The 10,203-nt window shown below is 30.7% G+C and overlaps 1 long non-coding RNA gene across 2 annotated transcripts; it reads right to left on the bottom strand.

Annotated features, from left to right (window-relative positions):
• Nucleotides 1–6,134: 6,134 nt before the first annotated feature.
• Nucleotides 6,135–8,946, bottom strand: LOC121219113 (uncharacterized). Of its 2 annotated transcripts, XR_005915836.1 has the most exons (4): nucleotides 8,757–8,942; nucleotides 8,529–8,678; nucleotides 6,826–6,887; nucleotides 6,135–6,490 (listed from the first exon to the last, which is right to left on the bottom strand). It is a non-coding gene; the product is annotated as an uncharacterized lncRNA (long non-coding RNA). The 2 variants fall into 2 exon arrangements; XR_005915835.1 differs by having other exon boundaries at nucleotides 6,135–8,678; nucleotides 8,757–8,946.
• Between the last annotated feature and the right edge of the window lie 1,257 nt (nucleotides 8,947–10,203).

Genomic DNA, 10,203 nt, shown 5'->3' with positions numbered 1-10,203 from the left:
CCTCTGAGTTTCCACGCAATTGTGTAAATTTTTGTCTCCCCACGGGTCACCCAAACCCTAGTTAGGTTATTTTTAAATTTCCTTTTTAACTTTGAAGAAAGATTATTTTTATTTTTATTTTTTCGCTCTTTTGGTTGTAAATTTGTAATTAAGAGGAGGCGTTTTATCTGCTTTTATTTATTTATGCTCTCTCCTTTGCATTCGATGCTTAGTGGTAAGTGAGGTGGGGTCCACTGGGGTCGGGGGTGTCTTACGGTTAGAAATTTACGGAAAGCGCAGAGCATGAAACTTTTACCCTAGCGTTTTAGTGATATTTACATGGGAGACCCCTAATGATAGGAAAAGTGCTAAACTTTTTTACTATTTTAGTTTTCCCCGTCAAAAAATAAATAAATTAATTTTTATATATTAAATTAATGAATAAAATAGCTCTTTCCTTAAATTTACATTGCGAAAATCTTATAACTATTAGATTTTAATAGGTGAATTTTGTTATTTTTAAAAAAAATTTTAAAATTTTTATAACTTTATTTGTAAACTTTTATATAATTTTTATGATTTTTTAATAATTTTTATATTTTAAAAGGACTTAATTGATTTTTTTAAATTTGTTACTAAGATTACGTTTGATTCACTATAATAGAATAGAGTTGTAATGGAATAAAACTGTAATCAGTAATTTAATTGTTTGGTTCAATGGAATGGAATAGAACTGTAATAATATTCTTCTGTTGGGTTGAATGGAATGATGTTGTAATAGCATAAGGAAAAAAAACTAAAATGATTAGAATATCTTTAGCAGAATTTTTTTTAGGTAGATGATTATTATTATTGTTATTAAATTTTAATAAGATTATTATTAAAAATAATTTAATAAAAATAATAAATAATTTAATCATATTTTAACATAATTATTATTAAATATAATTAAATAAAATAATATATAATTTAATAAAATTCTTAATATAATTATTATATGAATTAAAAAATCATAATATATAATACTATAAAAATAATATATAATCTACTTTATTATTTTTAAACTGCAATACATATTTAACGTGCAAAAATATCATTAGTGAAACAAATAATTTAATTATTCTACAATAAAAAAACAAAATATTAGAAGTAATAAATGGGCAAATTACACATAAAAGTCCTATTTTTTAAAAATTTACCGAAATGGGCCTGGTATTTTATTATTTACCGGAATGAGCCATTTTTCCCGAAATCGTGTCCACGTCAGCTCGATGTCAGGGGATGTCTTAGCAAATCGCGTCCACGTCAGCGCGATTACTTACGTGGCAACAAATCGCGTCCACGTAAGCGCGATTTGTTGACGTGGAAACAATAATTCATGAACAGTTTATGTTTTTTAGCTTGGAAAACTTTGAAAGGCCATAACTTTTGGCTCGGTTGTCCGATTGAGACATTTTTTTATTTCGAATAACTTTTCGAGATCTACGCGCTGAAAAACTGCCGAAGGCGGTTTGCTGCAGTTTTCATCGAAAAAGATCCTTTTTTGCCTCTAAATTTTGATTTTTTCGGTTTAAAATTGAATTTTGAAACATTCAAATTTTTATTTTCCTTATTTATTTGAAGTAAACACCGGATTTTTTTTACAGAATTGTTGTATTATTTTTTCTGATTTGACACGTGTATGGAATAGGTCCGATAAATCATTAGAACATAAGTAATATAATTAAGATAATAACAGTATTTTTATAATATGCCAATTAATTAGTTTAGCTTAGTTGGTTAAGATGCTTGCTTTTTTCCCTTAGTACCTTGGTTCAAATCTTGTTGGTAATAATTTTGAATCTTTTTTGTACTTGTTGCATTTATTTTTTAATCAATTAACTCTTCAATATTACATTAATATATATTATTAGTACAATAGTATAGACGGATTGACAATTTGAGCTACAATATTATGAATATTAACTACAATACATAATTTGAGCTACATATTACAGTAATACATTAATATGTATTATTAGGGGCAAAATACCCAAAAAGGGGGCAAATTACACATAAAAGCCCTATTTTTTAAAAATTTACCGAAATAGGCCCGGTATTTTATTATATACCGGAATGGGCCATTTTCCCCAAAATCGCGTCCACGTCAGCGCAATGTCAGGGGACGTGTCATCAAATCGCGTGGACGTCAGCACGTTTTGCTGATGTGTCAGAAAATCGCATCCTCGTAGGCGCGATTTGTGTCCACGTCAGCAAAACGCGCTGACGTGGACGCGATTTGCTGACACGTCCCCTGACATCGCGCTGACGTGGACGCGATTTTGGAGAAAATGGCCCATTCCGGTAAATAATAAAATACCGAGCCCATTTTGATAAATTTTTAAAAAATAGGGCTTTTTTGGCATTTTGCCCGTAATAAATAACTTGAGAATTATATTTCATATCCAAACATAATATTCATATATTAACAAAAAGTTACATGATGTCATTAGTTTATATGTCATAATCCATATGTTATAAAATTTTACAACATCAAAAGGTTACAACATTGTAATGACATTCTATCATGTCATTATACCATCCAAATATTACAAACACAAAAATTACCAAAATATCATCAACACAACCATGGTTTTTAATGGTCAGCAAAAAATCTTCTAACCCATTCCAATTGCACAGAAGAAGGTAAACTACAGAAAATGAGCATTTGCGTTGGATGATTTGGAATTTTGCTCAATGCGTGATAGTGCTCATCCTTAGTTAAACCTTCTACTTCACATAATGTTGGATATAATTTTAGATTTCTTTCTTGAATGGTCATTTCTGACTTTTGTTGAATTAGCACTTCAAATGCAATACTACTATTGATTTCAACGCCAACGGTTTGTATGTTTCCCGCCAATAAAGTGGCAGCATCATGAAATGAAGTAGAAGAAATATGATCACTTGCATTAAAAATCTTTTTTTTCTTCTTTGAAAATATGGAATCACCTTGGTTTCTAACTGGTTGTGGCTGTGTAGCTGAAAGATCCATGTCATCCAAAGAAACACCAGCTTCGCATCTATAGAAATCATTTATTTCTTCATGAGTATTTGTAGTAGCTACATCCTCAACATCTATTTCTTCAATAATATCAGTGACTGTTTGAGCATCTTTCCCAGTGGCTCGATCTTTTGCGTAGATGTTAGTAAGTTGGTCATAATAAGGGAAACTACGATGTTTGAATTGACCGGCTTCTTTATGACTCTATAAAAAATGAAGAATTCATATTAGATATAAGCTTGGTCAAAATAAGATAATAAAGACTTGAAATAATTCTTACATTTATATATGAGTTCCACACCACATCTTCAGCAACAACAAGCTGCCTATGCTCATCCCAACCAAAACCGCTATTGTTTTTTCCACTAAGCATGTCATAAGCGATTGACCAATTCATTTTCAATGTCCTAATCCTCGATTTAAGATTAGGTTTAGCCTTCAACATGGAATTGGGTAAAACTTTTTCTAACATTTTTTCCAAATTATTTAAATAACCGACTTTGAATCCCGTATCAGCATTGAAGGTTCCAACATTGTACAAGTCGACCATACAGGCAACCAACGCAACATCTGCTTTTGGAACCCATTTTCTTTTGGTTCATCGAGAATTTTGGGAAGAAACAATTAATTATGAAAAACCTGACATAACTCTCTTAAGAAAAAAAAACAAGTTAAAATTCAGTTCAATATTATGAATCAAAAGGTCAACACTTTATAAAATTATAACATATGATAAATCAAAAGAAAATAAATTATAATTCAACAAGTCTAGTAGAATATAAAAAACAATTCAAACACCACCAAAGTTTCATAAATTAGATACATGAAATAACATAAACAAATTAACGTTTACTATTTTTACCCTAAACCTAACTAATTTCTAGATGATTGCCATTCATCGAACATTTGGTTGACTAGTTCCATCCTCCAAGTAGCCTATGCATCCGATGGATGAATATTTACAATATTCGGTTCATCGTCATCTATCACATTACTAGGTAATCATTCTCCCAACTCCGCTTCAATAGGATCAAGACTCATATAGGTTCGAATAAAATTATGGAGAAAACAACATGCAATAATGATTCTATTGTGCACCCTCACAGGATAGAATAATGGACTCCTAAGTATTCCCCATCTAAGTTTTAATAACCCAAAGCATCTTTCAATAACATTACGTGCTGAAGCATATTTTATATTGAAAAATTCTTTCGGAGTACTTGGCTAGTAACCCTGACGCCACTCATTCAAATGATATCTTTATCCTCTAAAAAGTGCAAGAAATCCCTCACAATTTGTGTATCCAGCATCAACTAGATAATAATAACCTATAAAAAAAACTATTTGCCATGGTTAATTTCCCAAAAAAGTATAATCTTAAAGATTAATTCAAAGTCCTCTAATTTTGCACTTTACCATGAGGAACTTTTAGTCAATGTCTTCTACTAATGGCATCTCGAAGAACCCCTCCATCAGTAACAGAACCTTCCCAACCAGGAAGAACATAAACAAAATGCATATCAGGTGTACAAACACCTAACATATTTGTTGCTATGTCACATTTTCGCGTTCGATATCTAGGTTTATCAACTGTTGGAACCCTAATCTTGATGTAGGTTCCATCTAAAGCACCTAAGCAATTCTATATCACATGTATAAAACCTTGAGTTAGGATACTATATTTAAATCTAAATCAACTAAATTATGTACAAACTATATATAGAACTCACTCCAAAACCTTGAACCATTTCCACCTTGGGTTTGTAGAATTAGCTGTAATTGGTTCTACCTTTTTAAATAACACATCTTGTAAGCATATAATAGCATTTAAAACATTTTGAAATAATCTGCTAACAGTTTCCCCGAACGTATTAAAGTAATGCTTGATAACTCAATTTTTAAGGTGATGAGAAATGATTTGTAAAAACATTGCCACTCGCTCATCAACAAGCATGTTCCTTGACGACTTCAGTTCTCCTAAAGTTTGTAACATCTCACATAGTTTAAAAAAGGTAACTATATTCATCCTAACTTGATCAATACAGGTCTTGTTACTAGCATATACAAGTCTTTGCACATAATCTCGTTTTGCATAAAAATCTAAAATATAGGATCTAATCCTTGGTCTATAAGTATGTAGGCTATGGATGACACCCAATGTAACTAAGAAGCAACTCGCAACTGTACACATTTGTAACCATATTGTCAATGCAGAAGAACCATTACTGCAAGATATTAAAGTGTTACATATCTTCAAATCGTAGTAAATGGGTCACATTTCTCCAATATTAATTTCAATAACAGTAAAATAAAATCAAGGAATTTAATTGCCAAAGAACTTATAGTGATTCAGTGAATACAAGACGCTCAACTGTGGGTGGAGGAAGCAATCAAACAAGCCAAAGCAGAAGAGGAAGCAATAACACACTATCAAAGAAAAATGAAAAATACATATTAAGAATATTTACAAAGCACAAAATAGAAATTACAACTATCTTTGAAAGTAAAAAACTTGAAATTCATTTCTTTATCAATTACCCAAAAAAGAAAAGAAAAAAATGTGTTTTTATGGATTTGATTAATTGATTACCGACGTTTAATAATTATTTTTAAAACAAATACCCATTTGATTAATATGAATTTAATAATTTTTATGAGAAAAGAAAATAATGTCTTAATTTCTTTTATTTTGTATTAACTTAATTCGATTATAGGTATATAGTGTGTTAAATATCTTAAAAATTATTTATTTTCAAATATTCGATTATTATTTTATGTAAATAAAATCTAAAACTCCATATACATTACATTCTTACCATAACATGATTTGTTTATAGCATTTTACTTTCTTTCTTTTTTTGTTTCGTTTGTTGAGATAATTTTTGTAGTGTTAATTATAATTTTTAATCAAACAATATAAGTAATATAAAACATTATTTAATTATAATTTTTAATCAAACAATATAAGTAATATAAAACATTGTTTGAAGACCAAAAATAAGTATAACATAAATTAAAGATATCGAAAATAAAAATAGTTTAATAATATATTAAAAGATTAAAATAGTTTTAATGAAAATATGAAATATAAAAACATATCGAAAATTAAATATAACCAAAATGTTCTTGTTTAAAGTAAAAAGATCAAATCCGAATTGTAAATGCAGTTTAACATGTATATATTGTCTTTCCCGTATTACTAGAAAACAGTAATGGTATCATCATTCCAGTGGAGATATTTGTTTATGTCCCTTTTCCTTGTTCATTTTTGTTGTTGTTGTTGACTCTTGGCATTTGGCAGCCTACTAGGGTGTGCTTCTTTTTACCTTGGCAGCCTCCTTTTTCATTAACAAATTTCATCTCTCCAAAGATGAGCACATAACCAACTTACAACAAAGACATTGGAAGGGTATTGTTAACTTAGCACACCCTTGAGTGATTTTTCCCCTTCTTGTTGCTACCTTCAACCTACAATGATGACCAATAAATTAATTTCCTTTAGGAGTTACAGAGGATGATCAAATAGGGTCACAGATCCCTTACTTTGATGATGAACGACTTGATGTGCATAAACAAATGACTCAGCATTCTACCACTTAAAAGATGATTTGTTCAAGGAGTGGATAGATTTACTTTAAAACTAGTTTCTATTGTTGAAAGATGCATAGAACACGAACATAAATCACTTTGAAGTTCTTACTTATAAATGCATGCAATGAATCTCATCATAGCATAGGCTACAAGGCAATTTTGCCAAGTATATTCAAGGATAACATGAATTACATGTGAGACATGAAACTTACTAATCTGCTTATTTGCAAAAATAAAAAAAAATAAGAACTGCTGCTCCTCTCAGCTCATCTTCCTGTAAAAGATTCACACTTGAAACTTGTCCAGAAAAAGCATTAATGAAATACATAAGACAATCATTGACAAATAAAGTAGGATATTGTAAACACCAAGTAAGAGCTGTTGGTTACAGACATATAAACAAGTCATCATCACATTCTAGGGAGCAAAAAGAAGGCTTTCATGTAGCATTCCTTCTTTTTATCAAACTTCTAAAATACAAATGTTACTATAGTAAACCATGAGATCAATGTTACTGCCTGCAAAGTAATCTATATATCATCTTCAATGCATGGAATATTTATAAGATATACCATAGCAAGGTTTTAAGAAGTTTTTATATTTATAAGATATACCATAGCAATGTAATCTATATATCATATTCAATGCATGAAATGTTACTACAGAGGCTGGTCTATACTAGAAGCACTGTTTTATTGAATATGGGAACAAAATATGAACCATATACTAAAATTGAATAGGTTGATTAATCTTTTCGTCTGTCATGAACGCACGAAAGCATAGATGTAAACTTTTATTTTATTTCAACACTTTTAGACATTGAGATAACCTGAAATAACGCTAATAAATTAAATCCCAAATCCTAATTATAAAAGTGGTACAAAAAGTGGCATCCCATGAATACAACATGGAAATGCTATGACAGACTTAAAGTTAGTTTCTTTTAAAGGTAAAAAGAAAACGACAATTCACTTATTAGCCATGGGATTGTTAATAACAAAGTTATAAAATCTAGGCATACACCTCTTTTACAACTTAAAAGAACTTACGGGATGTCATATAAGTTTGGGAGCAAAAACTATTAGCTTAATTAAATTTCTAAACGGCCAGATGCAGACTCATAAAGACAAAATTTACATAAAGCTTACAGAAACCAAACATCTTATTTCGAAGTTGCCACTGGCCAGCAAAATATTAGTAACTAATGAAGGAATATAAAAAAATGCTTGTTTGTGAAAGTTACGTGATACTTGTCTACCCACCTGCATCAGTAAATAATAAAGATGTTATCAAGACAAGAAATTGACATCACTTGTTTTAAAATATTAAAGCTCCAAATTATAAAAGAAAGCAAAATTGCAGAACAAGGTATTAAATGAATACATTTCAATCTAATACTAAAGCATTAAAATTCCACAACTTAATATTATTAGTTTTGACTAAGTTCAGTGGCTTTGAATAACAGCAAACTTGGAATCAGAAAAGACGAACCTTATGTTCGCAGAAATAGCTTTTGGATTGGCAGCTAGAGATAGAATATCCCATATAATATCATATTTCATCCAGTATCGAAAAAGTAAAGCTTTGATGATAAAGAGTGATCAGTGCTGTAAATTTGCTTAAAGCTGCTACTATGATGGTTTTACGGAAGAAATACCAATAAGAGATATATAAAGATATCGACAAGAGACAAAAGAATCATGTAAGTTGCGGATTAAAGCTACTTTATGCACTTGATATTTACAATAACAGGCATTATCTCAAGCCTTTGATATAAGAAATTATGAACTTCGCCATCTCTTTACCTTCAAACAATCAAATCAATAAGAAAATATTATCAAACTTTCAGGGCAGTAGTATAAAAAATCTACTATACATGTTAAAGATCCAGATCAAGAAGTAGTGATCATCATACCTAAATCCCACACTTGAAATTTGATGTTATTGTATTGCACTGTTTTTGCACACCTCCCTTTCACACGCTGAGCCAGCAAGGGCCCACTCATCCCCTTCCCAAGCCGATTAGTTGTTTGATTCTCTCTCGTCCCAAGCCACCTTAATGCCCCTACTCGGCACGTAACTTGGGTAAGAAAAAAAAGACAGTCAGGAAAATGAAGGGAATAGTAGAAGGAAAAATGTTTACCTGTCCTTGGATGAAGATGAAGAATGCCGGAGTCAAAGGAAGCAAGATATGGCTGTCGTTTGAGTATTTTTAGGTGAGAATTTGTGAGGGTAAAATAAGGTTCATATGGCAACGAATGGGTAAACGTCGAAGAGGGAAGGGAATAGAAATCCACAAATATATCTGCTTAAGCCCGAAATGGAATACACCCGTAATAGGGTATTCCCTTGAACCAAAATCTGTTTAAGTGGGCCTGCAGAATAGGCTTGTAATTGGATTACCTTCAACCAAACATCCCCTAAGACTTTTTTTTACGCTTTAACCTTATTAACTTCAAAAATTTCTAATTTACTTACAATAAAAGAATATGGGTCAAATTGAATAAATGTGTAAATTTATTATTATACATTATATATAAACACCAAAACAAACATTTAACCGTGTAATTTTGATGGAAGGGCTGCTTTGCTCACTCATCTAACATATAGGGACTAATTTGCCCAATTTTACAGTAGAAAGACTAAAATATAATCCAAGGTATAAAATATGGGATTTTGTGGTACTTTTACCTAAGTTCAACAATCCATGAATTTCTTTTTAATTTTGTATTTGTACATAAATAAATTCTGAAGGAAAAAAATCAATACGAATAAATAAATTTAAAATGCTCTCATTTTGGTCACCCAAAACAGTCCTTACAATTTTTTCACCCAACTTTTAGGGCCTTTTCATTTTAGCCACCCAAATGTTAAATCTTTAACGACAATTGACTATACAGATCCCATCATGTTTTCAATTTTTATTTTGACCACTCAACTTCTAGGTCAATTTTATTTTGGTCACCCAAAAAATATCATTTTTTAAGTATTGATCAGGGTAAAAGAAACATTTAGGATTAAAGTGAAAAAGCGATATAAAATAAAATAATGCATTAGAAATTTTGTCATATTGTATTTCTTTACCTCATTGCCAAAAGTTCTAAAATTCCTTTTTTTTCAATATTGAAATGCAACACCCTATACCCGCCCCGATCATCGGGTCTGAGCTACAGGATGTCACATTCATTATTGGAGCAACTATAAACATTTACATTTAATTTATACTATTAGATTAGTAATTTCTACCAAGACATGCATTCAATACGGTATACAATCATTTTCGGGTCTTATACGAGCTTATTAAAGATAACCCGCGATAGAAATAGGACCTAATTGTAAAGAATTCAAAATACAGACTTAAGTTGCAATGTGAGGGGGTTTCTTGTCGCGCCGTAACATTCTGTTTTGGCCTCATCGAGATGACGGGGTTCCTCATTGTGTCGTGGCCTGGAGTCCATATCTCTTCACAACGACACTCGTATAACATCACAATGTCACATACTGTTTTTGCAGTATCTAATAAACATCAACCTGCAATTTCTTCCCAAACATTCACTAGACATGTTCAACTCATAAATAGCCAATGCAAA

Source organism: Gossypium hirsutum, chromosome D07 (assembly GCF_007990345.1).
Source record: "Gossypium hirsutum isolate 1008001.06 chromosome D07, Gossypium_hirsutum_v2.1, whole genome shotgun sequence".
NCBI classification, from domain to species: Eukaryota; Viridiplantae; Streptophyta; class Magnoliopsida; order Malvales; family Malvaceae; genus Gossypium; species Gossypium hirsutum.
The sequence above is the reverse complement of the archived record's forward strand: the minus strand, read 5'-3'. Positions and strand labels throughout refer to the sequence as shown.